Genomic DNA, 18,123 nt, shown 5'->3' on the forward strand with positions numbered 1-18,123 from the left:
TGAACATTTGCCATTTTTGCAACAGTGCTTTCCCATACTTAAACTAGCAGAGGTTCTCATTGAGCTCTAATTTCAAAAACATTGAGTAACAAACCTTTTTCCGATACAATTGAGAAGAAAAGGGATTATTAATGTTACTTAAACTCATGTAACATGCAGATCTCATGTTTTGTTCATGTTTCCATCTGGATTGTTTTGTCATATAACCATATTCATGTTTAACTCTATTGTTTAGTCCGGCTTCCCAGTTTCTCTCATGTGATTCAATCACATGTTCCTGTGTGTCGATTTCTTATTGGGTTGTTGCCTCATTATTTGTTTTTAGTTGTGTCTGGTCATTGGCTGGTTTTGTCATGTGATTCCCATCGTAATGTATTTAAGCCCTCATGTTTGTGTTCATTTTTTGTGAATTGTATTACTTCAGGGATCACGGTTAAATTTTGTTAATGATTTTTATTTATTATGTTTATCATTTTTGTTTTGGCATCATTTTTTTAAGCTGAAGTTTGGGTCAGTTTAATGCTAAATGATCTTTTATTTAATGTCCCCTTTAAAAAGTTGCAATTTGCATTTGACAGACTGTGGTCATGCAGAAAAAAAAGGGAGCTTGTGTTACAAGGTGTGTTCATGTATTTGCAATATTATGCAAACATAGCTTTTACCCCAAGCTGCAGAGCTTATAATTTGCACTGAATTTGTTAGGTTGTGATGGTAATGTATAAAAATGAGCTGATTGTGTTAGTAGATCACCTGCAGTATGCTTTAGCAAGATGTAAAAGTTATGCTATTCTGCTTTTAGTAAAACTGCAACAATATAGGGGGTTCACACATGCAGTTGTCATTTTAATTTGTATCCTGGGTTAACTTGCTTCTAGTTTAAGTCTGCTAGTAATTTATTGAGGTAAAGTTGGTTTTATATTCGCACATTCAGACTTTCTCTTTAATAATATAATTTCAGTAAAGTGCTATTTGCAAATTCTAAATAGTGAAGTCATGTTAGCAGCTATCAAATAATGACTATAATGACTATCAAAGTATAACATCGTTCTCAGTCAATTAAATAGTGCTAATGTTGTTTTGAAGTCAAACTTAAATGAGTTTTCAGACCGAGTGTTCAAATTAGTGTGGTAAACTATATAGAACATTTTGAGGGATGTAAACAAAAACCATGGTCCCGACGTATTACCTGTTTTACATTTTCAATTTCTATAGCTTCTGAGAATCCAGAAAGACACATATTGATGTTGTGAGGGCTGCTTCAACAGTAAGGTATGATTAAATTACCTCTTGTTATAGTTATGAAATAGTTTGATAACAAACAGGAAATGTTTACTGGCCAATGAGCACATTGCTATGGTCTATAGCATGGGTGTCCAAACTCAGTCCAGGAGGGCCGGTATCTTGCATAGTTTAGCTTTAACTTCCTTTAACACACCTACCTGGAAATTTCTAGTAAACCTAGAAATAGCTTAATAAGCTTGTTCAGGTGTGTTTAATTGGGATTTGAACTAAAATATGCAGGACACCGGCCCTCCAGGACCGAGTTTGGACACCGCTGGTCAATAGGGTTTTTTTTAAAATGAATGAATGTAAATATAAAACAAACTTTACCTCAACTAGTAATTTACCCTTAATTTGACATCTTTCCCTTTAGATGCTGTAACAATTGAACACACAGTTTGACCTATGCTAACTCCACTTCTATGTTTTATGTATGTATTGTTTCTTTAGCCATAGCTGAAAGAGGTGTTTTGCAAAATAACCTGGGGTTAAGTGCAATGTAAAACCACAGTGAAAGAGAAAATATGTATATGTGGTGTTCAAATTCAAAGATAGCTAAACAGCCAAGAGGATGTCAGATCCTCACCATGCAAGTTATTGCTGTTTATTTGAAGAAGGCATGCTGTTCTGTCCATGTTTAAAGTTTAATCAAATGCAGATCAGACAGGCAGCTAGTGGCTGGGTCTCTGTAAGGGCTTTTATCTGGTCTTCAGGGATTTCTTGCTACTCCGTTCGGGCACCACCTGTGTCTCAGGCTGCCTTATTGTGCCAATCAAAATAGCCTTTTTCCCTCTGGAGGCTCTGCGGAACTTAACTGTCCCCAGTGAAAGAGACGTGCGCCTTATCTCTTTATCATTTGCTCTTGTTTACATCTCCTGAGGAGAAAAAAAAATTAAAATAAGACAGCTGCAAAGTTATTACCATGAAGCACATCTGAATCTCTCATAATGTATGATCTGTTCATTATGATTGCATTCTGTTGTTGTTTCAAAGAGGGATGGAAGGGCAATAAATGTAATGCTACCAATACAAATCGCAATGACAGGTATGCTATTAGGGAAGAAACGTAAACCGCACGCTAGATTGCCTTTTGTGGACCTATGTTATGCTTTATCTGGTGCACATTTGAGAATGTTTTGCATTATGCATATTATTTATACTATCTACAACTGAGATTGATCCAGAAGAGGCATGAAGATATATTTGCATATATTGAGCTCTTATGATTGTAATGGATGTCACATAATGAATGATGAGGACAGTATAAAAATGGCAGTATAAACAGTATAATGCCAGTATTAAAAAGATGGAAAAGCTACAAAAAAGCTATTATGAGAAAGCAAACAGAAGCATACAGTACTAAAATATCATCACATCAGGTAAGGCTTTATAACATAAAATGTTATAAAGTGTGTGCAATGGTAAAGTGCAAACGCTGAACAATCAAAGCAAACTTTAAGGTAGATCAGCATGCGTTCACATGTTACGATTCCTTCACAATTGTCTATGTGCCTTGCGGTCGCGCTTCCCTGACATCTCTTGTGACTAAGTGACCATCAACCCCTTTCTCAGAGGATGACAAATAGACAAAGCTTTGGTTCGGTTCTGAAACAAGTTTTTTTATTTATGAAGAGAGTTAAAAAAGTACTGCAGTGTTTGGGTGCTCTGTGTTTGTCTGAGGTAATTAGTCTATTGCAACTACTGTAATGTGTATATTCCATGCAAAGTTTGAAGCAGATTGGTTAGTTTTACTTATGAATCGCAGTGCACAAACGGCAATCAGGAAAGTTGAGATGTTTTCAACTTGGTGCACCACTTGAACATCAGTTTTACGTCACTCCCTATTTACGCAAACAGTGCACCTCAATTGGGAAGTCTCATAAACCTTATTGGCATTCCTTCCAAGGACATCTGCTCAGCAGACACATTTTTAATAAAACTATAACCGTTTATAAAACTTCATACTAAACTTTTTTTTTTTTGTTTTTTTTTGTTATTGACAATATTTATTGGTCTATAAACACAGATACCGATTTATTGGCCCAGCTTTAACATATATATATATATATATATATATATATATATATATATATATATATATATATATATATATATATATATATATATATATATATATATATATATATACATATATATATATATGAGCAATTCCATGCAAATGTCAACCTTAAGATGAAAAAAAAAATTATGTTTTCACCAAAATAGAGAAACCTTTTTACATTTTTTGTGAAAGCAAGTATTTTACAATGCTTTAAAATGCTCAATAAATGTCTTTCTCAATGTAAAAAAAAAAAACATGTTCCTTGTCATATTTTAACTTTTAAATTATAATAAAAAAATATATATATAATAAAATTTGCATGACCACTCTTTTTTTATATATGTACATGTACTGTCAGTGCTTGTCAGTGTAAATGCCAATAAAACATACTTTTTTTTTGAAAATGAAGTGTTGTTGTCATAAAAAAAAAAAAAAAAAAAAAGCTTTTCTAAAGTTTTCTTGAATTTGTTTCAGATTTGAATACATGGTGATGTGGTTTTTTGGAAGCCAATTGGACAAGTTTCCCTTAGGGCAAGAAACATTACCCTGGCCAGACTGATATTTTGGACAGCCATGATTTTCACAAAGTTTTAATGGTACGTTTTCGGTGTGTCTTGGTTTCTTTAAGGTATAAATACTTGCCAAAACTTTCCCATTTCCTTTTACATTCACTTCTGTCCCTTCACTCTTTCCATCTTCAAGGTTATTTGGATAGAGCCTTAGCATTCTCTTGAGATTTAACATGGACAGACGTTAATTTACATCATTGTAAAGACATTTTCTTGTTTTTTGCAAACATTAATGTTGAGGTTTATTATTGGGGATCTGCTCAGTACATAAAACATGAAAGATGTCAATTTCTCACAGATACCGTTAGATTTATACGCATTTACTGCATGCATGTCAGCCGTATGCTGATAAGATAGCTGTAGATAGATCCAGATTGCTGTATACATCCTCCCATTTTATAATTTGAATAAAAATAAAACATATGCTTATATTTTCCACTGTTAAATATTATAGAATATTATATATTTTTATTTCTATTTGATCATATGGTACTGCCTTGCATGTTACAGCTGATCAAGATAGAAGATCAGGCATCATTCACAACTTCTATCTAACAGAAGACTATTAAACAGGAAGTGCTGTGAATGTGTTTACAGTCGATCCAGCCTGTGTGAGCCTTGGCCAAAGCCATTGGCAGCTTTTGAGTCATGTCCCTATGGACATCCCAGGTGGAGTCCATAACCAAGGGGTTGATCTGGAAGAGCATGCGCTGCACTCCATGATTAATTAATTATAATTTTCTGCTCAATAGGCCTCCGAGGAATGTAGTGCAGTGTCAGCAGTTTCCACTCTATTAGGAAGTATGCAACGCAAGTCACATAGCACACTGCGTCATTTTACAAATTAGTACTGGCAATTTGATAGCAAAGCTTTAACTGGGAGATTCATTACGCTCAATATTAAACCAATATTAAAAGAAAATTAATAAACAAAAAACCCATACGCCATTAGGGTAATATTGGACATGCTATCTTGAACTCGGTGCTTAATTACAATTTAAGAATCAACTGAGAATTCATCATTCATAAATGAGGGTAATATATTCACATTGTTTATATAGTTAGAAATGCATTTAAAGGCTCTCGCTGCTGATTACTGTTGCTGCTTTTTAATCATTTCGGTCAAAAGAAAGGATTAGGTTTTATGAGTCAAACATCGAAAGCCTGTTGCTTGTAATTGGTCTAAATAATTTTTCAACATGGTATTTTTGTGTGTAATTGAAAGCTCTACATTCTCATATTATGCATCTCATTTTTGTCTTTCACCCAGTGGCATATAATTATATATATATATATATATATATATATATATATATATATATATATATATATATATATATATATATATATATATATATATATATATATATATATATTTTTTTTTTTTTTTTTTTTTTAAAGATTTATTTTTGCCCTTTTTGCCTTTATTAGATAGGACAGTGTTGAGACAGGAAGCGAAGTGGGAGAGAGAGAGGGGGAAAGGTAGGGAAATGTCCTTGAGCCGGGATTCGAACTCGCGACGCCCTGACATGCTATTGCACCATATGTCGGCGCGCTAACCACTAGGCTATTGCACCGACATATTCATAATTTTTAAATGAAGGTAATATATTCACATTGTCCCTGTGTTCGCATGGGTTTCCTCTGGGTGCTCTGGTTTCCCCCACAAGTCCAAAAACATGTGGTATAGGTGAATTGGGTAGGCTAAATTGTCCGTAGTGTATATGTGTGCATGGAGGTTTTTCAGTGATGGGTTGCAGCTGGAAGGGCATCCGCTGCGTAAAACATATGCTGGATAAGTTGGCGATTCATTCCGTTGTGGCGACCCTAGGTTAATAAAGGGACTAAGCCGAAAAGAAATTGTTTGAATGAATAAATATTCACAGTTAACATAGTTAGAAATGCATTTAAAGGCTCTCTGTGCTGGTTACAATCACTGCCTTTTTAATCATTTAGGTCAAAAGAAAGGATTAGGTTGTCAAACAAAACTACTGGAAATTTTTTGGAAAGGGATCATGTGTGAACAGGCCTTTTTTTTAAAATACCGATAAATTCCAGAAAATTTTCCAGAAAGAGAAGTTCTAACATTACCGGTAATTTGTCGTAATGCTGCTCTGTGTGAACGCAGAAGGAAATTTGCTGGAAAAAAGTGGGTTGATGTTTAAACACGCTTATATGAGATGTCTACTCAATCCAATCACAACATTCAGACGCAATCACATCTGCGCTAATAGTCTTTGAATGTTTTCCAGACACATTTAGCTGCTAGTGGTTAGCCAGATAACATTTCTATGTTCTTCCTTTATGAAAACTGTGTAAAATAAAAAAAATTAAAAATCTGTAAAATTCTTATGATAATCCGCTGTTTGTTTACCTTAAAGCTCAAGGGTCCATTCCTCATACCCCGCTTAAATGATCTAAGATGATTTGACAGATCCGGGATCTTTTAAACTTGATAACTGACCTCTGGCTAATTTGGTTCTTCAAACATGTTCACGAATCAGATTAAAATGTCTCAATAAACTGATCTGAGACCGCTGCATGTTTTCTATTGATCCTCGAAATCATGATCAGCAATGGAATGAGTCTTTGTACATTTATTTTGGAGTGCAGTTTGCATCAGTTTATTTTATATATTTTTTATACGTTTTTTAAGTTAAAGTTTATTTTAAATATATATTTTTAAACTATTTTACCAAGTGTATATAACCACTAAACTGTAAGACAGTATCTGAATTCAGTACATACTTACAGTATTACCTTTGCTTAAAAAGTAAGAAAATAAGCCTGCTCCTGAGCAGGCTTGAGTTACCAGACCCGTTGCTACAACAACATATCTTGGATGAATTTTGAAGAATAAAACGATCCTGGATCAAATTTTCAATCACCAAATCCAGCTAACTGAGTAGTCCACGTACGAAGAACAGTCCCCTGCATTAGCTGCGTGTTTTGTTTATATGTGTTTTCACACAATTTATTCATAACAAATGTATAGGCAACTTAAACTGTACACTTAAAAGTTGAAACAAAGAATTAAAAGAAGTCCTCTGTAACATCATTACATCTTAGCACTTTAAATAGGCCTAGGTACATACACTTAGCCATTAAATTGGCTAACACATCAATAAAAATAAGTCTTTCTTAACAAATTAATTTAAAATAAATTTAAAATTTTGACGGGTGTTTTCAATAACAAAATTAAGATAAACGCTCTGTGGGATTTGTTTCTCAACTTGTCTTTAAAATCCGGCCTTAAGGCGACAGTGAAGCTGAATAATAAAAGAATAATGCCAACATTAGCCTCTATACTCTGTCTACATTATGCATATGAAACAATATATTTTTAGTTCTAATTTGAAAATCCTTTACTCGCCTAGTTTAAGCTTTGTAAATGTGTTTTTGTGGAAGAACATTTTTTGAATCCACTGTAGATGGTTTTAGCGTGGTCCTGCACTCACTGATGGTGCCTCCACCCTTTCACTGCTGCTGCTACTGGCCAGGATGCATAATGATCTGGCTAATTTTGCAAGTTTTGGGTATCTTGTTTGTTCATCTTCCACCAGCCAAGAACATCTATTTCATTTTCCATGACAGCGGTTTCAATGTAGTGAGTGACCTTGTCATCTTCCCTGTTAGCTTGCTGTATATTTTCCCACTCTGTAAAATTATCTCTTTTCAACTTCTCTGTCATTATTTGTTTCATCTTTGCATGGATGGGTTTTGATGTTGTAACAAACTATTTAATTACATTCTCTTAAAACTCAAAATGCATTACATGACCGCTCATTTACCGCGCAAGCCAGAGCCTAGCCCAACCCCATCTAAAATTATAGAAATTGAGCCCAAACTCATCGGGTTCGGGCAAAGATCATCAGCTCTAGTTCTCAGTGCTGATTACTTTTGCTGCTTTTTGGTTAAAAGAAAGAATTAGGTTTTATGAGTCAAACATTAAAAGCCTTTTTGTTGCAATCATTTTAAATAATTTTCCCATCATGGCATTTTTTATGTGTAATTAAAAACTACATTCTCACATTATGTACCTATTTTTTGTTCTGTATACAGTGGCATATGTTTTCATAGATTCATCATTTTTAAATGAGGGTAACATATTCACATTGTTAACAGTTAGAAATGCATTTAAAGGCTCTCAGAGCTGATTGCTTTTGCGGCTTTTTAATCATTGTGGTCAAAAGAAAGGATTAGGTTTTATGAGTCAAACATCGAAAGCCTGTTGGTTTTAATAATTTATAACAAATTTTCCAACATGGTATATTTTTATATGTAATTGAAAACTTTACATTCTCACATTATGTACCTCTTTTTTGTCTTGCATCCAGTGGCACGTCTTTAAAGTTGTTGTAATAACCTAAAATGTACTGCCATGCTTAATCCTATAATCCTTTCTTTCCAATATCAAATTGTAAATAGCGGCTCTTTTGATTCAATCACGCTGCGTTTGTTTATAGCTTTATGTAGTGTTAGCGTGTCACGTCTCTCTGTTACATTGCCATATGCAGTGTTGTCTTGGCATTTGAATTACTGGCCAGCTGAAATATTGGAGTTTTTGCTAAGCCTCGGCTTGAAAGCCGCGCCTGTTTTCATCAATTCGTCCCTGTTGGAAGCACTTTGGCATGGATAAGACATTCTTCTCGCAGCCTAATTCAGTCCATTTCACCCAAACAGCCATCTAAACAATCTAAAATGCCCCCAGTGGAAGTGCTAGACCAGAGTCTGCTAACTAGAGGAGAGAGAATGTGTGCCTAACTGGACATCTGTGGCAGCCCAGTCTGTTTCATCTGACATACTGCATTGTTGATGGTATCCCTGAATGCACCATGCATAGAGGAACATTTTTATATGTATAAAAATGCAACAATCAAAACAGAATTAGCATAATTATAGTCTCCTGCTGCACAGAAGATGAAGGACAAAAAAGACAAGCATCGCACATGTCTCAGCAGTTGGACTGATAGTAGCAGATGACGCCCTTTCAGTCTGAGCTGAAATGGGAAATGCTGCAGTGCAATATGTTCAAAAGATGAAGCCTGTGGCCTCAGGTTTGCTTCATTTTTTTCTGCCTGCCGTTACTTTCAAGCTCTGTCAAGTGTTTTAGCCTTTTTTTTACGTATACTAGACTGACCATGAACTCATACGGTCAAATTCACACTCTGATTGCTTTGTAAAACTCTGGGCTGTTTTCCAAAATAATTCTAAGTGGAAGTAGATTGTACAGAGCGTTGGTGCCAACAGTTTCTACTATTGTTGGCATTTTCCATCCAGTTTTTGGATCTAATCGAGTATGCCTATAGAGTTTGGGAATATTCTGTAGCATGTTGTCATTTTACATTAAGTTTTGCTTTACACTGTGGCTCAGTGGTTAGCACTGTTATCTTACAGCTAGAAGGTTGCTGGTTTGAGGCCTTGAAGCATTTCTGTGTGGAGTTTGCAAGTTCTCCCCGTGTTCGCATGGGTTTCCTCCTGGGCGTTCCAGTTTCACCCGCAATCCAAAGACATGCGGTATAAGTGAATTTGATGAACGAAATTGACCATAGTGTATGTGTGTGTGGTTCACGAGTGTAATCACAGTGCTGGGTTGTGGCTCGAAGGGCCACATAAAACTTATGCCAGAGTTTGATGGTTCATTCCACTGTGGCGACCCCTGATAAATTAGAGTAAGCTGAAGGATAGTGTGTTAGTTTTGCTAATAAGCTAATGTTTACTTAAAGCAAGCATGCATATGACATTTGGCCGAAATGAATGTTTTGATGTTTAAAATATTAATATTTTTCTCGAACAAATAGTTTTGTTTCAGAATGCATTGTATCATTAGCTATGTTTCCATCCAAATATGCAAATTAAACATGCACAAAAATAGAATATCACCTAAAACAGTCAAGGAGAACATATTCGTAATTTCCCGTTTAAAGCCAAACTTTAAAAAATAATCGAATAAAAATAAAACAAATGAATTCTACTGCATTAGGAAAAGTCACTGTTTTTTTATTATATAATACACTACATGACAAAAGTATTGTTGTCGATCCCAGATACAAGAGCATCAAATGATTTCACTTCTAGTTGAAAAGTGGCAGGAGGTAGATTTTTTCGATGAATCATCTGTTGAACTTCATCCCAATCATCACACATACTGCAGAATATCTATTGGAACCCACACTGATCCTGAATTCTCACAGAAATATGTCAAGTTTGGTGAAGAAAAAAATCATGGTTTGGGGGTCAATTCAAGCTCATGGCGGTCATACACAATGTTAATTCTTTCTCCACTGCACAATGACTTTATATTCTATACTGTACATCAGTGGTTCTCAAACTGTGGTACGTGTACCCCTAGTGGTACGCAGGCTTCCTTTAGTGGTACGCGGAGGAATGAGATGTCATGTACATGCAACACACATTTAAAAATGTATCAAAAATGATGGATATAATATGACACATAGCCTATATTTCTGAGGTAATATGCCACGTTTTTTTAACTGTGCAGAGTTGTAGCTGCTTTATTGGGCCTACTACGCTACTGTATTCAATACTGCACATTTTGGTGGTACATGGAGAGACCATTTTTTTCAGAGGTGGTACTTGATGAAAAAAGTTTGTGAACCACTGCTGTACATTATTAAGTGACAAGACTTTTGTCTAAGTAAAGTGAGACATTACTGTCTTAATTAAATAATTAAAAATCAAAGCATGATCATATTTTTAGTAAATTAAGTGTAATCTAGAGGCCTTTGCCTTTCATGTAAGCCGCTTCTGATACCAAATGATCAACAAGAAGTCAAGTTATTATTTGTTTTTCTAAAACTTGAATAGATAGTAAGACTTTTATCAGGTAGTGTACATTTCTTGCACCTTCAAAGTTATACAAAGGGTCTAAGTCCACTAGTTTGACCATTAATAATATCCCATAGTGTTCCTTTCAATCATGTAATCTGTAAAAACAAAAAGAAAAATCGCATAACTTTATTCTGTAATTGCATCTCCATCATAGTTAATGCACTTTTTTTCTTATTGGTTATTCCAAAATGCACATAACATAGGTGGATGGAAATATATGTAGTGGTTCAGGCTTATTTCTTGGCACACTTAGGGCCCTTTTTGAGCATCATCTAAATGCCACAGCCTAGTTGAGAATTGTTGCAAAAAAGTCTATCCTCTTATGACCACAGTGTACCCATGTTGTGACATCTACTTCCAGCAGGGCAACGTGACATGTCACAAACTTCAATGATCTCAATGTGGTTTTTTGAACATAACTAGACTCAAATGACCTCCACAATCACTAGATCTTAATCCAGTAGAGCACCTTTGGGATGTGGTGGAAAAGGAGATTCACATCATGGAAGTGCAGAAGACACATCTGCAGCAACTGCGTGATGCTATCAGAACAGGCCAAAATCTCTTAATAATGTTTCCAGCACATTGTAAAATCTGTGCCACAAAGAAGTAATGCAGTTCTGAAAGTGAAAGGATGTCCAAACCAGTACTAGCAATGTGTATCTAAAGCAGCTAGTGAATGTAAATATACACATCTCTCCGCTACACAGATTTTTCTATGGTGTCTATGATCAGAAATGCCCCTCCATACCAGCAAATATTAGATCATGGTTTACTCCAGTGACAGCCATTGCCAAAGCAAGAAAGCAGGCTCGAAAGAAAGAATGAAAGGTGAAAACAGCGAAACTCATTTGCTATACAAAGCAAATAGCACAACGGCATGTCATGGCCACACTGAACTCGATATTCAAGGAGAATGTGTCTCTCCAGTGCTTTCATTGCAGAATACATTACATTGTGAAATTGGCTAAGCAGGGCTTCAAAATACAGGAGATAGAATTCCGCCCCACTAGCCAGATACCATAATATCAGTAAATGATAGTAAGATATGCAGTGTGTTCCTCTTTCCTCCCCTCCTCTTGACATCAATATGGAGCCCATCGGTGTAAGGCTCACCTCCTTATCGACCTGGAGCAGTGCAAAGAATAGAAGTGCATTACCTCTAGCTTTCACTGCAGAGACTTATCCCAGATAAGTGATTTTAATCATACCGACCAGCGCTATTGATCAGGAAGGTGTTGTGTTCAATATAAAACTAATTTTAGAGCCAATTACTCATTAATAAGAATGTCCTGCCCCTCTCTGCACATGTCTGATTTGTCTCTGTAGCTAATGGGTATAAACGTACAGTGCGGAGGAGAGTTCAATGCAATTTTCAGGGCAAAATAAGTAAAGGGTTGAAGTAAAGAATTCTCTTTGAAGGCCACAAGTGGAATCACGCTGTCGGATAGGATTTTACATCAAATAAAAAGAAAATAAATAAAGATATAAGGAGTGTGATCCTTCAATGGTCTCACGGTTCAGTTTGGTTACATTTATCATGTAATTGATTTGGTTCAAGGCCGCATGGTGGCTCTGTGGTTAGCACTGTCGCCTCATAGCAAAAAGGTAGCTGGTTTGAGTCCCGGCTGGGTCAGTTATCATTTCTGTGTGGAGTTTGCATTTTCTCCCCGCGTTAGTGTGGGTTTGCTCTGGACGCTCCGGTTTCCCCCACAGTCTAAAGACATGCACTATAGGTGAATTAAGGGAACTAAATTGGCTGTAGTGTATGTGTGTGTATGTTAGAGTGAATGGGTGTTTCTCAGTACTGGGTTGCAGCTGGAAGGGCATCAGCTGTATAATACATATGCTGAATAAGTTGGCGGTTCATTCCGCTGTGGCGACCTCGATATAAAAGGACTAAGCCAAAGTAAAAATGAATGAATGAATGACTGAATTGGTTCAATTTGATATCACATTGACAATGCTTTCTATACACCGTCAAGCAAGTTGTTAACACATGATTGTGTTCATGCTCAACAGAAATGACTGTGGTTGGCTCTAGAGATCAAACGAAAACTCATATTTGAAGTAAAAGCCTCCATTTTCTCCCTAGCACTGCAAAAAAAGGGCTCTTGGTTTCTACTGTACTCTCAATGTCAGTGAAAGACATACTAGCAATTTTGAATTATGCACAATTGTCGGCTTTTTAAGTAGTTGGAGCATTTTAATCACTTGATCTCGCATCTTAGCTGCCTTGACATAGTATGCTACTGCAACATATACGATACATGACATCAACACATAATAGGTTATTATCTATTACTGAACCGATATTTGCAAACCGACAAATTGTCCACATCTGCATTGAGAGGCATTGAAGAAACTAAATTATTTTGACATCCTGCTAACACTTTAGTTTAGGTCACAAGTTGTGCTATTAACTACTGACTTAATGCTAGAGCCAGACAGAATCTGCGAACATTTTTTGCTATTTCTTCACAGAATTTGTAAAAAATCTGCAGATTTATGCAAAATGATTTTGCCAGTATCGTAACTAAAAACTTAATTTATTAAAACCTTTTAAAAAGTCAAATTTCTTATTTATTAAATTTTTACAATGCAAATTCAATTAGATCCACTTATTTGGTAAATACAAAGCAAGTCTCTCATAAACTATATCTATTAAAAGACTGAAAATATTACTTTACAAACTGTATTGTAAATTAATCATATAAACATTTTAATATAAGTAAATGAATTTGAAAACTGAAATATAAATAAACACATTTACACAAGAAAATGAATAGACTTGATGGGCTAATATCTGTGGAGTTCTATGCGCACAGAATCTGTGTTGGCCTTCTTATTACCTGCCTATTATTAAGATGTTAGCTGTTCATTAGTAGCTATAAAGCTAGGTTGCTGCCGGAGGTGGCATTGGTGAAACCAGTCCACCCAACCTGTAGTCTGTGTGGGTTTTAATGCCCCAGTATAGTGACGGGTACTCTATACTGCTCCCAGTACTTTCGGATGAGATGTTAAACCGAGGTCCAGGAAAGTGCTATATAAAATGTAATGAATTATTATTATTAATAATAATATTACTATCATTGTTTGTATTGTTGTTGTTATTATTATAAAGTATGATCTCATTCTGCATCTCTAATCTTACCCAGAACTAAAACCCAAGTTCTATCTTACTAAGTAACCTTACTAATTACCTTACCTTATTTGCTCTTCAGTGTTTGAACTCTCAGTAATGATTAAATCACACTGAACTGAGCTAAACTGAACTGAACTGAACTTAAACACTAAAACCTGAACCACACTGTTCCAGTTACTATGACCATTTATGTGAAGCTGCTTTGACACAATCTACATTTTAAAAGCGCTATACAAATAAAGCTGAATTGAATTGAATTGAATTGAATTGAACTAACTATTATTAAACAGCTAATTAGTAGATTAAGTTAGTAATGCTAGTTAATGGTTTGTTAGTACAATGAATTGTGACCTAAAGTATCACCAACACCCCTAATATATATATGTACAGTGCATATATGAGTACCCCACTCACAAATATCTACCTTAAATGTATATTTTCAAATAGGAAGCTTTACAATATTATGTTTGTGCATATACATTAGAAGCCAAATCTAGGGCTAATATAATAAAACAGTCCAAAATTATTACACCATAATATATATATATATATTAAGGAAACATGATAAATAAAAATAAAAAGGGCAACATTCAAGAAAAACAAAAAAAATGTCGAAAATGTTGTTGAAACTGTGTGGTTTGCAATTTTCTTTTCCAACATTTCTCATGAATTTAAATGTATTATCTTGCTATTCCTAAAGATGTTGTTCAAATGCACCAAAATAATGGATAAAGAAATGTATACAAACATTTATTTTAAATTTTCAATATTTGGTGTACTCATTTATGTTAAGCACTGTATATAAACAAAACTTCAATTTCCACAAACAGGCTGTCGGTACATCAAGCAGACTCCATTGTGTGTGGTATTGAAAATGTGCTAAACATTATGCAGGACAGGTGGCAGCTGTGGCCATAAAATGTGCACAATGGAGGATGACAATGAAGAGATGCTGTCAGTGAGCATTGCATAGGGTCGTGAAAGCACTACGAGGCCTTTGTGAAAAGCGACCATCTATTCAAGCTTTACGACACCAGGCAGGTTTATCAACCGTACACATTCGCTTTGCTGGAAAAAACAAACAACAAAAAAATCATGAATATGCAATCAACTGATTGTATGCCACATAGTGTCAATGATGTCTCTGTTGTATTTGTAAGGTTGTGTTTTTTTATTTCGGGTGACTATAGGTATGAAGCAGGAAATTGCCAGCCTGAGGGATTCATCTGTCTTTGCATATTTCAAACTTGCAGTACTTTCCATTTTAAAATATGCAGTACACTGTCATAGTCCATCTAAAACTAATTGGGGCTGCCAAGTTAGTGGTAAAAACCGAAAACACTGTAATGTTTCCCTGAGAAAATAAATGCTAACATGGTCAAATTAGCCAAATCTGTCCCAAACTTGACCTGTTGTCTCCTGAGAGTCCAAATTGCTTGAGTGTCCAGAAACGGAGAGGGAGATTGATTGTAAAGTTAAGCGCGAGGTGTTTGGGCATGGCTCTGAGAGAATGAGAGAGAGCACTGACTGCTAGCCAGCCGTTAGTGCTGCAGACCTCATCTGTCCTCATTACTGCCTCTTGTTTCCCCACCAAGCCTACGAGTGAACGACAGATTTCAGGAAAGAAGTGCTGTTCTGCTCCCATGCATCAATGGCACCAAATTGCATGTTGTATTGGTCTCTTCCTCCAGGCTGGGTCCTCTGAGAACAGACCAAAGCATATTGCGTGAGGCCAAGAGGAGAGTCCAGGCTACAAGTTATTTCCATTTTCAAGTATGCAGACTATTACTGTTCTGATACAGCAAATAAATGATTTAATATTGGATATTTCTTTGGAAAATAGATGCAACAATGCTTAAAAATTCCATGTGCCTCTTTTTTTTGTCACTGTGCAGTGTACAGCTATACTGTAAAAAGATTGCTAAAATATATATTTTAGTAGCAGTGTGCACTATTGGCTTAAAATAAAGTGGAAAATCTCAAATGCATGAAGAAAAATTCAAATAAATGAAATCTTTGAATATAAATGTCTTTTTTTTTTTACAATACACATTTCTAAATCTATTTATATGCAAAGTGAAGAATTTTATTTTCTTGAACCATATTTGTTTATTTAGCCCGTTGGCAGGTATTTAGTCTTGTTTTAATAATAAATGTACATTATTTTGATCAGTTTACAGAAAAGACAATATTTTTGATTTATTGCTTTCCAAATGAAAGTATTTTAAAACTAATGTGTTTTCAAACTATGTTGTTAAACGTTTATAGCCACCTCCCTTCAAATCATGGTAAAGCTGTTAAAAGTTGTAAAAACACCTGTTCACGGAAAGATGTATTGTGAACAAATGAACCAAAATAGGTCATGTCATTTTACAGTAAAACTGTTAACTGTACACTTTAAGTAAAAAGTCTTTTAATTCACACTTAATGTTATTTTATTTAAATAATGTTACTTGGGCGAGGCAGTGGCGCAGTAAGTAGTGCTGTCGCCTCACAGCAAGAAGGTCACTGGGTCGCTGGTTCGAACCTCGGCTCAGTTGATGTTTCTGTGTGGAGTTTGCATGTTCTCCCTGCCTTCGCGTGGGTTTCCTCCGGGTGCTCCGGTTTCCTCCAAAGTCCAAAGACATGCGGTACAGATAAATTGGGTAAGCTAAATTGTCCATATGAGTGTGTGTGTGAACGTGTGTGTGGATGTTTACCAGAGATGGGTGGCGGCTGGAAGGGCATCCGCTGCGTAAAACCTGCTGGATAAGTTGGTGGTTCATTCCTCTGTGGCGACCCCGGATTAATTAAGGGACTAAGCCGAAAAGAAAATGAATGAATGAATGAATGAATGAATGATTGATGTTACTTAATCGTTATTTTATCAGTTATGTTTGTTTGAGTTGTTATATCTTCTGATGTTGAATTAATGTTTATTACATTATTTAAAAGTTTTGTGTTACCATGAAGGCTTTCCAGTAAATGACTGGAGTAGTAAAAATGTATGTAATTTTAGTAGCAGTGTGCACTGTTAGATTTGAATTATATTTTTAACACTTATTTCACTTATTTATTCATTCATTCATTTATCCATTCATTCATTTATGCATTCATTTGTTCATTTTCTTTTTGGCTTAGTGTCTTTATTAATCAGGGGTTGCCACAGCGGAATTAATCGCCAACTTACACAGCATATGTTTTATGCAGCAGAAGCCCTTCCAGCTGCAACCCATCACTGGGAAACACCCATACACACTCATTCACACACATACACTACAGATAATTTAGCCTACCCCATTCACCTTTAGCACACTTCTTTTGGACTTGTGGAAGAAACCGAAGCGTCCGGACGAAATCAGCAAACACGGGGAGAACATACACACTCAGAAATGCCAACTCACCCAGTCGAAGCTTGAACCAGCAACCTTCTTGCTGTGAGGCGATTGTGCTACCCACTGCACCACCGCAAATATATTTGTGTATATGTGTATTAACTCAACACGCATGACAAGGTCAACACGCCTTGTCATGTTTCTTGAACATGAAAATGAGTTTACTATACTTAAATGGCCACAATAGTCACCAGATCTCAATCCAATAGAGCACCTTTGGGATGTGGTGGAATGGAAAATTCACATCATGGATGTGCAGCCAACAAATCTGCAGCAACTGCAAGATGCCATCATTTCAATATAGACCAAAATCTCTGGGGAATAGTTCCAGTACCTTGTTGAATCTATACCACGAAGGATCAAGGTTGTTCTGAAAGCAGAAGTGGGTCCAATCTGCGACTAATATGGTGTACCTAATAAAGTGGCCGGTGTGTGTGTGTGTGTGTGTATTTCTCACATTCGCACTGAGAAATTGACAGAACTATTCTACATTAAAAAAAAAAAAACAACTCTACATAAAAGGTATTCACTCTCGCCTGAGCTTTTCTCCGTTTTAGGGCAAATACAATATTAATCAGTCTATAGGTATTTCTTTGCCATACACACCAGATGAAAGGGTTTTGGTCCTACAAACGATATTCTTTGTGTAATGAATCCAAAATGATGCTCTTTCTATGGTGTAGTCAAGCGTTGTGAAGAAAATTAAATGTATTCTGCCTATGGTTTCATATTCCACTCAGGTTAGGCTGTAATTGCATTCTCTTGAGTAATTTGTATTTGACACTCCACTTCAACAATGACAGTATTGTAATTGTTCAGAACAGTCATGGTTCTGCATTG

General features: G+C 35.7%; 1 long non-coding RNA gene across 1 annotated transcript; it reads left to right on the plus strand.

Annotated features, from left to right (window-relative positions):
* The first annotated feature begins 405 nt into the window (after positions 1-405).
* LOC147834020 (uncharacterized) lies at positions 406-15,738 on the plus strand. Its single transcript, XR_015508040.1, has 3 exons — positions 406-619; positions 3,818-3,939; positions 15,601-15,738. It is a non-coding gene; the product is annotated as an uncharacterized LOC147834020 (long non-coding RNA).
* Positions 15,739-18,123: the final 2,385 nt, after the last annotated feature.

This window comes from Danio rerio, chromosome 14 (assembly GCF_052040795.2).
Source record: "Danio rerio strain M-AB ecotype USA chromosome 14, GRCz13ab, whole genome shotgun sequence".
NCBI lineage: Eukaryota > Metazoa > Chordata > Actinopteri > Cypriniformes > Danionidae > Danio > Danio rerio.